Source organism: Hippoglossus stenolepis, chromosome 23 (genome assembly GCF_022539355.2).
Source record: "Hippoglossus stenolepis isolate QCI-W04-F060 chromosome 23, HSTE1.2, whole genome shotgun sequence".
Taxonomy (NCBI): domain Eukaryota; kingdom Metazoa; phylum Chordata; class Actinopteri; order Pleuronectiformes; family Pleuronectidae; genus Hippoglossus; species Hippoglossus stenolepis.
In genome coordinates this window covers 11,615,953-11,628,453 of record NC_061505.1, presented here as the reverse complement: position 1 = coordinate 11,628,453, position 12,501 = coordinate 11,615,953, and the positions used below count along the sequence as shown (strand labels likewise).

At 44.4% G+C, this 12,501-nt stretch overlaps 1 protein-coding gene across 3 annotated transcripts in view; it reads left to right on the top strand.

Moving 5' to 3' along the window:
* Window positions 1-12,501, top strand: part of nlgn2a (neuroligin 2a) — a 170,314-nt gene that overhangs the window by 116,565 nt on the left and 41,248 nt on the right. The window lies entirely within an intron of this gene.

The window sequence follows — 12,501 nt, the reverse complement described above, 5'->3', positions numbered from 1 at the left end:
GCAAATCATATGCCAATCTGGGATTTTAAACGGCACGCCCCATTGCCTGCATTGTCGACCTCGAGTCGTCTGTTTTGCAGCATCATTCATTCTACAAAAAGCAAGATTAGTAAAAAGAATAATGGAAGGGCCGAGTCACAACGCAGATTTGTGATGCATTTCGGTGCCTGAGCTTTGTACCGAAACAGTTTCCCTGCTTACAGGCAACATGAAAATCACAGCAAGCGCCTTGTTAACATTACACACTCTCATCATAGCTCTGGCAGCACGTAACGTTAGCCTACAGTTAGCTAGTAGCTACCTCAAACTCAACAAAATGCCTAAAGCTAATCGGTTGAAGGTGTGGATGTATTTCATAGGATTCGGGCACCGACACATTTTTTAAAACACAACTAACCCTTTAAATTGTTCAATTTCAACTTCCAATTTGAATTAGCAATAAAAACAAAGGTTTCTTGTCGCTTCTTTTTTTTAAGATTCTGGCACCATTAAAGCACCGGTGCCGTTTCAAAAGTATCGGCTTACCAGCGTTATTGGAGAAAGTCCAAACGATACCCAAACCTCGTTACGATGCATTTTGAGTCACAGTGATGCTGAAGGATTTGCAAAGTACTTGAGGTGGCTTTACTGGCCAATGCCCGCTGAGCTCGCTCTGTGATCTGCTGTAGCCAAGTACCAAGTTCCAACAGGAAAAAAATGAGTATCATCTGTCACCTCAGCTCTCCAGCACCAGCTTGTCAACCTTTTCCTGGAAATACACTCCACTTCTCCCCTGTTACTCGCCACTCTCTGTCTCACTCCATTGAGACCAAGTCATTTAGCGTGGAGAGGAGGAACATGCCTCTATGGAGGCAGGTGCTAACCAAAGGAAACTAAGTGCATTAGATATTTCATTAGCCAAAGAGAGAGCGGGCGTTTGGAAGCTGTTTCAAAATAGGCTCCTTCACTTTGATTTGTTTCGTTTCTTTCCTTTTTAAGATGTCATTTTGTTGTTCTTGCAGAGCTCTTACACAGCCTTTACAATGGGGACAGATTTTCATTTGCATATAATTACTTTAAGGGTTTGTTTTTCAATGCATCTTTATTGAGTTCATCAGCACTTCTTGCTTCAAGTGCATAAGGAAATGCAATCTAAAATGTGAGATCCATGAAGCTGCCAGGAAACCAACGTGTGACAGGAGTGTGTTTCCTCGCTTTTAGATGTCTGTGCTCTTACTCAGCTGATTATTGAGATAATTTCCCCAAGGAAGTTATGTTTTCAGCCCTGTGTGTGTGGTTCTTGGTTGGTTTGTGTGTTTGTGAACAGGATTATACAAAAATGAGTGAACATACATCAACCAAAGTTGGTGGAAGGATGCGGCATGGCCCAGAGAAAAAAACATAACATTTCTGTGTAGGTCCCAGACTTTTTTTCAGTTTTCATTGTGAGATGGGACATTTTACTACTTTTTAAAAAGAATAAAAATCAGGCACATGCATAGACAAACATTTGCGGCTGGAGCAGCCTGGTCCAGAAATTTCTGTGCTTCTCTTCTGTCAGTGCCCCTGAAGCGGGCTAAGAAAAGATATCTATTCGATGGCTAAATGTCCCTGGTGAAATTATTGAGTAAAAGCATTGTTGGGATTAAATTGAGTCACTTTAGATTCATGTTTAACATGTGAGTTATGTTATTAAATTCTGTCTCTCTGCTAATCCCTCTCCTTGCGTCATTCACAGACCTCATACGGGAGCATTAAATAGAAAAACAAAAGGAAATCACGCACAAGCAGAGAGGAATAGAAGAAATAGAGGTCAAGGGAAGAGAAATCCACACACTCTATCTTTTTTTTTCTTTTCATCTGACTGATTGAGAGATGTGATCTTTTCTCTCTCTCTCTCTCTCTCTACGCTCCCACTGACATGCTTGTTCAACAGCCGCCCCGCCAGCCCCTGCCCACACTACGCAAAAAACGCTAACCACCGTGGAGTCATTGACATAGCAGGACACGCCTGCTTCTATCCATATACTAATATGGAAATTTACCTGTCTGCACTCCAGACAGCTAGTCTCTCCAGCGGCAGCAGACGTGGCTGAAGTGGCGGCGGACGAAGCAGCAGGCGGTCCTCTGCGGGGAATTCTGCCGAGTTAAATACGTAATGAAAGGCTTCACCAGGCCACTGAGCACTTGACCTTGCCTCGGATGCCTCAGCGACAGACATGCTTACAGTACATGCATCACCTCCACCCTGATGGGCTTTTTATATCCCTCTGCCGCCTGAGCGCGAGACAGGAACGAGGGAACAAGAGAGATGAAAGTGAGACAATGAATTCATTCAGACGTTAACTGTGGTGATGAGAGCAGAGAGGTGGAAGAGCACAGAACAAAGCTCGGAGCGCTGTTTGGTGCTGTATGTGGACATACTGTATGCACTGTGTGTGTGCGTGTGTGTGTGTGTGTGTGCGTGCGTGCCGAGATATACACTCATGAAATTGGGTGAGAGATTTTGAGAGATGAGAGAAGTGACGGTGGGAGAGAGATGAGGGAGAGGGCAGGGAGCAGGGGGAGGAGAGAGAGGGGCTGCGTTCGCCCGTGATGCTAAAAATAACACCTGCAGAGCTGTTTTTGAGTGTGCACCAGAGCAGACATTCATCTAGAGCACAATTCTGTGCACATGGCACACATTAGGCCGACCCATCTATTCACTGCAATGACTGCAACACACACACACACACACACACACACACACACACACACACACACACACACACACACAGAGGATTGAATGTCTTGCGGTTGGGATGAATTCTCCTTAAAAATGCTCTGCCTCACACAGTCGTACTGAGTGTGTGTCGGGTGATATCGACTGTGTGACTTTGAGATAGAGGACAAGCTGTTCCACTATTTTCTGAGAGGGGATTAGCACCTCTCTCTCTCTCTCTCTCTTTGTCCCACACACACACACACACACACACACACGGCTCACATTCCCATGGGCAGGTGAGATGCCAGCAGACGCCCTCCCGCACTGACACACACATTAACACACTCGCAGACATGTATTCAGACAGCTCTAACAGATTCCTTCAAACCTAACCCTAACCCTCCATAGGATGGCGTACATTTAATCCTCTAACACCCATTGTTAACCCTGTATGTAGAACTTCGAAATAAAAAGTTACACAATTTATAAACCTGTAACACATGTATTGATGGATTAGACTTGTGTTATTTGGGTTGAGCTTTTGCGGCCGCGAAAAGAAGCGCCTGTGTGACAGAGCGTTTCAAGCTATGACACTAATGTTGACACATATTTAACTGACAATTAAAATCTCACCTCAAGTTCTTGCTATAGAATAGACAGGCCGGAGAAGAGCGGAAAATCTAAAGCACAAGCAGGGTTTATTTTGGTATTACAAAATCTGAATGTTAAATCTTGCTCTCAAACTGAATGACCACGCTCTTGAATAAAGATTTAAAAAATAATGTGCAATTGTTTTCAAGACTACCTTGAGATTAGGGAGAAGAATATCTCGTGCCTGATGCCACCCGATTTCAAGATGGGTCAGGATTTTAAAACTCATGTGGCACTTTTTGCCCCGTTGTTCACACTGCAAGCCTTAGTGCTCAATTCTGATCTTTTTCTAGATCAGATGCTTTTATGTAGGTGTTTTTACATTATCTTTTAAAATATCAGACTCCACTGTGAACTGGTCATGAGCCTGATGTGACCCCCATGCTCAGAAGAAAACCCAGACGACCCCTCAAGTTTTCCTTGTACAGACGTGTCCCCCCGCTGAGTGAACGTAGTCTATTTTGTGGTATAGGTGATTGTTGTTATGGTCCAGGCAGAACCTCAAAAGATCGAGGTTAAAATATTTAAAGATTTTACTTTGATGAATAAGTGGAAAAATTACATTCGTAGGTCAGGACCTATAATCCCACTTAATTTGATTATGGAAAATCATGAAAAGCAAACAGAATCATGTATTCAAATATAAAAGTAGATGAATTAACTTTTTTATTTTCATGTTTTCCTTTTTTTTTGAGGGCATAAAAGAGTGATGGGACAAATTATGCTGGTGTATGTTTCACATGTCAAACAATCAGCTTTGTAAGTGAGGAACCAGGGGCTGATAATAGCCAGGGATGGATCATCATTACGAAAGGGATGACAGCCACTTGAATCATCGCGTGGCGCTCCGCGGCTGGGTCCACTCAGTTTCTCACAGGAATGGCGGAGTTGTTTTTGGGGGGGAGTTCCATGAATCTTTACGTTCAGACTGACACTCATGAAGGCAGGCTGTTGAGCGAGTGCAGATGCATGCGCCGCAAAAAAAGAAAAAAGTTGTTATTTGTGCAGGATTCTAGCAGCTAGGCGACATGATGTTCGTGTCTCAGGGCCGAAACTTACATTGCCTTCACGCTCTCTGTGCAGGCAGCAAATACACAACAACATATGGCATCAGTGTACTACTGTATTTATTGTGGATATAATTTTCCACTGCACTGTAGTGTAGAATGAATGATCCATAGCTCTATGTTCTGTGTCTTGGCCTTCCCGGTTCTTCCGCCTCAGCGTTCCTGAGCGAGTTTCCTGCATTTTCCTAAGCAATTCTCAATAATCCTGGGAGAGCAGTTGTGAAGTTGATGCTGTCACCTGTTTGGTTTGTGTTGCAGAGAAAGGAGCGGCAGACGAGGCCTGTATCAGTTCAGTAAATTGAGCGGTTTTTCATACCTTTCCATCAGAAATTGCCACGTCGTGAGTGGCTTCCGTACATCCCAGTCTTCTGAGGCTGCCGTCAGTCAGTTTCTGTGCCTCCGCTGCAATGTTATCCAAATCTTACTTCCATCTTATAAGAATAGAAAGACCCAACATCTTGGGCCATTTTCATCAAGTCATCCGGAGCTTGTAGAAGGGATAACACTATTAAAAAATACATAAAGTGATGTCCATTTCCTCCTGGAAATTAGCATTGAATTCGAGTAAGGCTGTCAGATACATAATATATTAAATTATGTATTTTAGACTTCGGACTATCCACAGTATCATATGCCATATGTATGTTGTATGATAAAGAGGCCCAAACATCCTTTATTGCAGCTTTAAGTTTATTAGTGTTTTCAGTGCAAGTCAGACACAAATGCAGATAAAATCTATGAAATCGTGTGCTTCTGAAAATGGTCGAATATGGACGGATCTGATAACATGCAGCAGTACCAGCTGAAACCATTGGGGGGAGTGGAGCCAGTAGTCCAAGTCAGCAAACGATAGAAATTTCCACATCGGTGGAACTTTTTGAGGAGAAACTTGAAGCCCCTTCTCCTCTATTCAAAAAACCCACTAACTTCTGTTTACATCTGGCTTTTGTCTGCAATGCGAATTTATTCATTCGTCATTGACTCTACCTCTGGCTCCGATGCACAGGTCATGTTGAAATGATGGAACCACCATGCAGGTGGTTCCATCATTTCAACATGACCAATTGCAATGCCTCTAGTGGCAACTCTGTGCACAACTCCACCTAGTCCCCCTATGCAAATGAGTCTGGAGCCCTCTACTGACCCTGGAGTGTGATTACATACAGTCCCTTCATGACACTCCTCTAGTAGCAATGGGAAACGAGTCAATCAGCTTTTTTTAGAGGGTTTACACAAGTATAACAACCTGCATATACCCACTCAGTTTGTTGTACAAGAGGTACTGGTCTCTTGAGCTGGTAAACTGGATAAGACTCTGTGCTGACTTCTAGTCGATGTATAACCATGCAAACTTAAATCATAGAGGTATCTGGTGACAGTTTCATAGTCTGAGATGGACATTTTCTTGTTACGTAGAGTCAGCATAAATGAGCCTCAGCCCTAACCCATAATCCTGTGTTTATATTTATCTGGAGTGTTTTTTCCTCATGCTGTAATGCTGATTAGTGTAAACTCTCTGTGGGATTCCTGCACACAATACGAGGGAGAGCTCAGGGCAGCCCCAGATTCAGCACCATGGACAGTGGTTGGACAGTATTTTTGAGTTTAATGGCCACCATTAATGAGCATGTTAATTCTTGGATGAGCATGTTGTACATTGTGCTTCCACCACAGTGTACAGAATATCCTCGCTTCTGTTTGGCTCATTTCCATTGCGTGTGCCTCTCCATGCCAGCCTGCTCCGTTGCCACCTGCCCCTGGTTGCAGAAAGACAGGATCATCCCACAGCTCCAGCTGTTGAACCCTCGGTCCTTCTCCCTTGGAGGATGCTTTGGGCTGGGGCACAGCTGGGCAGCAGCACCCCTTTCCCCTCTTCTCCGCAGGATCTCCCTCACTCTTCCATACCCCCATCTTACCCTCACCGATGCATTAACCAATCAAGCCTGACTAACACAGCACCTGGGGCCAGGAGAGTGTGTGTGTGTGCATACTCCATTGCTCATGTCAGATATTCACCTCTTTTCCTATCTTAAACACAAACACACGTGCACTATGAATGGTAATACACGTCATTTGCATTTTACAGCAGGTGAGGTCAAGGGCAGGACTGCTTGGTGTCAACCACAATGTTGGCCAGGGCAGCCATGATTGACAGGAGGAAAAGCATGATAATGACAGCGGCAATAGGACACCTGACATAATCGCACATGCACTCACACACACACACACACACACACACACACACACACACACACACACACACACACACACACACACACACACACACACACACACACACACAGTTGCACCTACACACATAACATAATGAGAGAGGAGGAGACCGAGGGAGATAGAGTTGGACAAAGGAAAACTGAGGGGTGGAGAGGGAGAAATTGTCCTCGCTCATCTGTGCATGCAGGTCACTTTTCTCACACGCATGCCCACACACACACACACACCAAACGCAGGCCGGCCATAATAACTTGATGGCCCAGCAACAGATGTGGAGCCAGGCTACATCTGCATACCTCTGCTGCTCCACCCCCTCTCTCTCGTCCACTGCCTCCACATCCAAATGTAAAAGGAACACACACACACAAACACACACGCACACCCTTAAAGCAGGCCCAGGGTAAGATAGGGAATGTGTACTGCAAATCTTTTCCCTCAAGTGGACCCGAAAACCGCATTTGTAATATAAATTGCGGGGAGTCTCAATGACAATGTTCTTTTACATGTTTTTCACAGATAATGAGCCGTCGATTCTCAGGTTGAAAAGGCTTCTCATAGCTGGAGGTGGTAAAAGTACACACATTCTTTACTCAAGTAGAAGTACAGATGCTTATGTTAAAAAGTAAAAGTATAAAAGTAAAACGTTTCTTCCAGCTGTATCTGTGCAAAGAAAACGGAGACTCATGCCATATTGATATAGTTCAATAGGTGTTACTTTGTTTGATGGAAGGAGCTATGAATATGTAGGAGAGTGGGTGTATACAGTATGTGGGTTGTCTACCTGTGCTTGTCCAGCTCTCCAACTTTCAAGGATGGAGCAGTGTAGGCATCTCATTAGGAGGCTGCTGGAGCTAATCAACCAGTTCACCAGCACAACCCGTGGAACCTTTAGCCTGAAGGAGCTGCGTTCGCGAACCTAAAAGGAAGTCGGGGCCTGGTGTGAGTATCCTTCCTCCACTCGCCATGTTTGGTTCCCGCCACCTTGACCAGCCTGCTCACACTCACTGTTACTGACGGTACCGAATGTTCGTTTGCACCTCGGACAGTGCGGCCCCGAGACAGATGGCGCTCACAGAAACGCCGAAAGCTGCTCACGTTTTCATATGGAAAGCCCTGTAATCTGTTGAGCTCTGAATGAGGCAGATGGCACCTCTAAAGTGGTGCCACGACAGGCTTTCGCTGCCGTGTCAAAATGGGCCTTTTCTCCGTCAGTGTGAGGCTACTTCCTGAAGACTTCTGGAACATAAACGCATCTCAAATGAATGACTGCTTCAAACCGGTGCACAGAGACTCCTGCTCGCGCAACTATAATCTCCGAAACATGAATGAAATGCAAAAGTCATTACAAGCTTTCATTTTGATAAAGTACACACGATGTGTTTGAATATAGCGCTGTGAACATGCACACACCCGCAGCACTCGAGGAAGGGAGGAGGGATTGTGTGTTTGGTGTGCCACATGATTGCACGCGCCAATGCACCAGTACAGCACGTCATGGCCTCTTGTGCCCTCTGCGTGGCTTTGTACGTACAACAGTCTGCCCAGAACAACTGAGTGCTGAATTAGTAATGAACACACTTATGAAGCCACTTTGTCCTTGTGTGTGTTTATGCACAGTGCTTGACTTGGGGTCCCAAACCAAATACGTTATTATCACAATATTATTACAGTATAACAGTTGTCCACGCCTGGCCCCTTAACAGCCCCCTGTGGCTCAGTAGGTAGAGGTCATCTACTAACCAGAAGGTCGGCGGTTCGATCCCCAGCTCCGGATGTTGAGGTGTACTCGGGCAAAGTTCTGAGCCCCAAACTGCCCCTGATGATGTATGTGTGAGAGAAGATGTCTGTGTAGAACAAGCACTGTATAGTAGAGTATAGACGTGAACTCTGGAGAACGCCGTATGCAGGGGACAGGATGTTATGTATTAAGGGTTAGGTCACGTGCCTTTGTTTACAGCACATCAACACTGGCGTCGGCCCTTATCACCTCCCCCCCCTAATCTCATTGTCTTTCCAAGTTGACATAACGTAAGTCTGCTCTCTAACATACCGTCTATTGTAGAAAATGTGCATTATTTCCAGATGCAACACGAACACATCTATGGAAATAAATATGGATCATTCGAAGGTGAGGCAGCTGATTTTTTGTGCTTTTTTTAAGTCTTTTTAGCACAAAATCATATATGTAGTTATATTACAGTCTTTTACAGAATTTGCACTTTAAAAAATTCAGCTTGAAACACTAATGAACCAGGATGGCACTCGGTAGAGCGTATATACTTCCGCCAAGGCCAAACAGTCCCCCGATGAAACCACATTTATATTCACTAGATCCCGATTTTTATTTGGATCTGCACCAAATTGCTCACACTCATGAATATAAGTCCCCTCAATATCTCTTTTTCATTTTCATCAAGATCCACAAATTATTCTATGTAGAAAACACCGTATCTCACAATGTTATAAAAGGTGAAAAAATAATCCTGAATACGCTGTTGAACAGAATTTAAAGGGTTCACTAACAGACAAACAAACAGAGACTCAGAAGAAAGTTGCCTGTGATGTATTCTGGCCCGCAGCTATGTGACCATCCATATACATCGCCATCTCAAGCATTAGTGCTACGGCACCCTGGGGTCCAACTCACAAGAACACTGTGTGATATATGATCCGCTGACTCCCACGCCATCCGGCAACAACCCGGCACCAGCTTCCCTCTCCGTGGGAATTTCCACGATTAAAGAACCAGTTTGTCAAATTTTTGGTCCCAGAGCTGCACCCAAAGAGTGAGGAAGAGATTCATTTGCACTGCGGAGTTTCATAATGTCAAGCGTGTTTTGACGAACATCAATACAACACGACACTGGAACGTGGAGTGCTTTGACAGATCTTCTTAACCACGTTCCCACTCTGATCTTTGCCTTGGTTCTCCTGTGCCCCCTCCTCAGAAGCCACTTCTCTCTATTCAGAATGCAGGAGAATAAATTGCATTGTATCATCGGTGGTTGGAAGTGTGAATATAATTATGTTTGCAGACCACATATTGGCCCTTAAAATCTCTAAGTTGTTGTTCTTGCTCACAAAAGCATGACTTCTCCTTATCCCTCCGCACATCATCCCCTGAAAGCTTAAGCTATCTCCGTCTGACCTCCCTCACCAATCCGCACGTTTCCCCTCTTTCTAATTACAATGAAACAAACGTGCTAATCAATTGGTGGACTACGAAGAAGAGTAAATTCAGAAAGACCCCAAAAAGCATTCTGCTGATGAGGGAAATTAGATGAATAAAATACTAAGACTGCTCGCGCACAGAGATATCCTATGAACACAGTATTTTTTGGAAAACAGAATAGGATTAATCGGCGGCTTTTGCCTTACACATGTAAACATGAAATGTCTGAGTGACTTTGCGGGAAATGAGCTGGCTCCGAGCGGGCTTTGAGCAGATGTGAGTGGTGGAAAAAGCAAATTGGAATTGGCGCCCGATCTGACAACTTGGCAGTGTTTTTACCTCCCGTCCTCAATATGACTGCGCTGAATTGAGTGCGGCCCGATATGGGAATAAGATGGGGAGATGTGTTTATTTATATTTCTTTTTTTAAACTCCTCCTTGGCTTGCCTGCAGGTTTGTAAATGGCAGCCGAGCCTCAAAATACTACTACCTTCGTAGTTGAAGGGATTCATTTTTGACAGCTAATTGGAGATATTTTAACACACACGCGTGCACAGGCACGCACACGCAACACATTCAAAAGCAATATGTCATAAACCATTTAGGTGTCATGCAGCACATTTTGCTTCTGTACACTTGCAGCTTACCACAGACTGTTCTGTTATGCATTAGATATACCATGGATAATGCATGAAATATGTTATTCCTATACTGTGTATGTGCGCATGCGTGTGTGTGCGTGTGTGTGTATATTCATGCTATAAGAACATCTTGACTCCCAAACTGATTTCCGAGCAGGTGGCTCTTGATCGTCCCCCTCAGCTCTTTGCTCTGCATCTCCCAAGGAAGACGGATACAAGTGCAGCGGAGGGTGGCGTCTAACACTATGATTATGTACTGTTCCATAAGTATTCATGAGTCTTAAATAAAGTCTGTTCACACGCGCACACAATATTGCCTTGTGGCACATCTCCTGGCAGAATAGACGCCTGCGTGTTTGTGAGGCACACTTCCTTCCATCCTTGATGTGTCTGTTCTTGTGTACAAGCAACTCCACCGCCATCAATTCTCTAGATAAATGGTCGGCCTGTGGAAAGAGGAAATTAAGTGAATCATTTTTCACAGGGTGTCTCATAGGTCAGTCATTAGTTATAATATGAAAAAATCATATCATTTTTATGATTTATAAAAAATAAGTTGTTATTGTGGTTTTTCAGCAACCAAAAATACCAGATTGAAGCTGGGATGGAAACAAGCATATCCCACCGTGACACCCTACTTTTACTTTCCTTATAATAATGAGTCATTGTTCCTGTAGTTGTCCTGTAGTTGTCATTGTTCCTGTACGGAGCGTTTTCACTGAAAAAAATATTAAAAAGTACATTTATGTCTAGAATTTAGGACCCCGACTAGATTTGATCAAATGGAAGGAAGGATGACAGTAATAGAACGGTTATTTGTCAGTTAATTGAATATTAAAAAAAATCTTCTCTGGTGAAAAAGATTTATGGAAACTCCTGAAGCAGCTGTTTTTACACTGAAGATCCGGCTGTGGGGCTTTTTAGGGATGAAAGAGGACACTGTCAGCAGATTTGATCGTTAATGTCTGTATTATAACAAACAAAGTATCTTGCAGCTCTTATGTTTTTTGCACATCAATGGCGACAGGAATCAATACAATGGCAAATAATTCGAAGGGGAATTTTGAAGCAACCTGACTGTTAGCATTACGTGCATTAAGATTTAGCGAAGAAATTGTGAGGGTTTTAATAAAGCCACAAATCAAAGCGAGGTGTTTTAGGCTTTTTTGTAACTTTGTAACACTATTTTCTCCAACCCTAGTTTGGTTACCTCCAACTCCTTTCTTGTCCGAAAGTAAAGAAATCTATGCGTCTCTCCATCTCTGCGGTAACCTCTCGCACAGTTTGCTCTCCATCCCCACTTTCCTTTCTTCCCCATCTTCCTCTCATCCCCCACGTCCACGCCCTCCTTTCATCCCGCCGCCCCCTGCGTCCTCGGCAGTGCGGGTCAGGCCGGTTCAGAGCGTCAGGGTGAGCAGTCAGCTCTGGTTATGACAGCCTGTCTGACCGAATACACCTTCCTCTCCTCTCCTGCTCCTCCTCCTCTGACCTTTATCCCCTCTGTCTCTCCGCGAGGCAGCTCCCCTCAACTCACTCCTTCCACCCTCACTCTCTCTCACTGCGATCACACTCCCATCCTCCTCACCATCCTCTTCCTCTTCCGTTTCGTGCTCCCGTCCAACTATTGTCATCTTCCCTTCCTCCCCTGTAACCTCTCGTTGGTCCTCCCATCCATCACCAGCTCTTCCTGTCCTGTCTCGTTGCCATGCATATGTCTCAAACCCTAAAAGCTGTCCCTCTGTCTCCGTCTCGATCAGTTCATCTGTCTCCTCTTCTTTCACACCACACACACCACCATCACCCTTCCGCTGTCCCTCATCCGTCACTCACCTCTTTGTCTTTCTTTTCTTCTCAGTTTCTCCCCCGTTTTTGTACTTTTTCCTAATGAAAAGATCAGTTCACTCTGAACCTGGGGATCGTTCATCTTCATTTTCCTGCGCTACAAGCGGCACGTCTGTTCATTAATCTTTAGCACTCCCCCTGTCTGTCTCTCTCTTATCTATCATCTGTCTATCTCTACATCTAATTCCTCCAAACCTTTCTCAGATCACACTC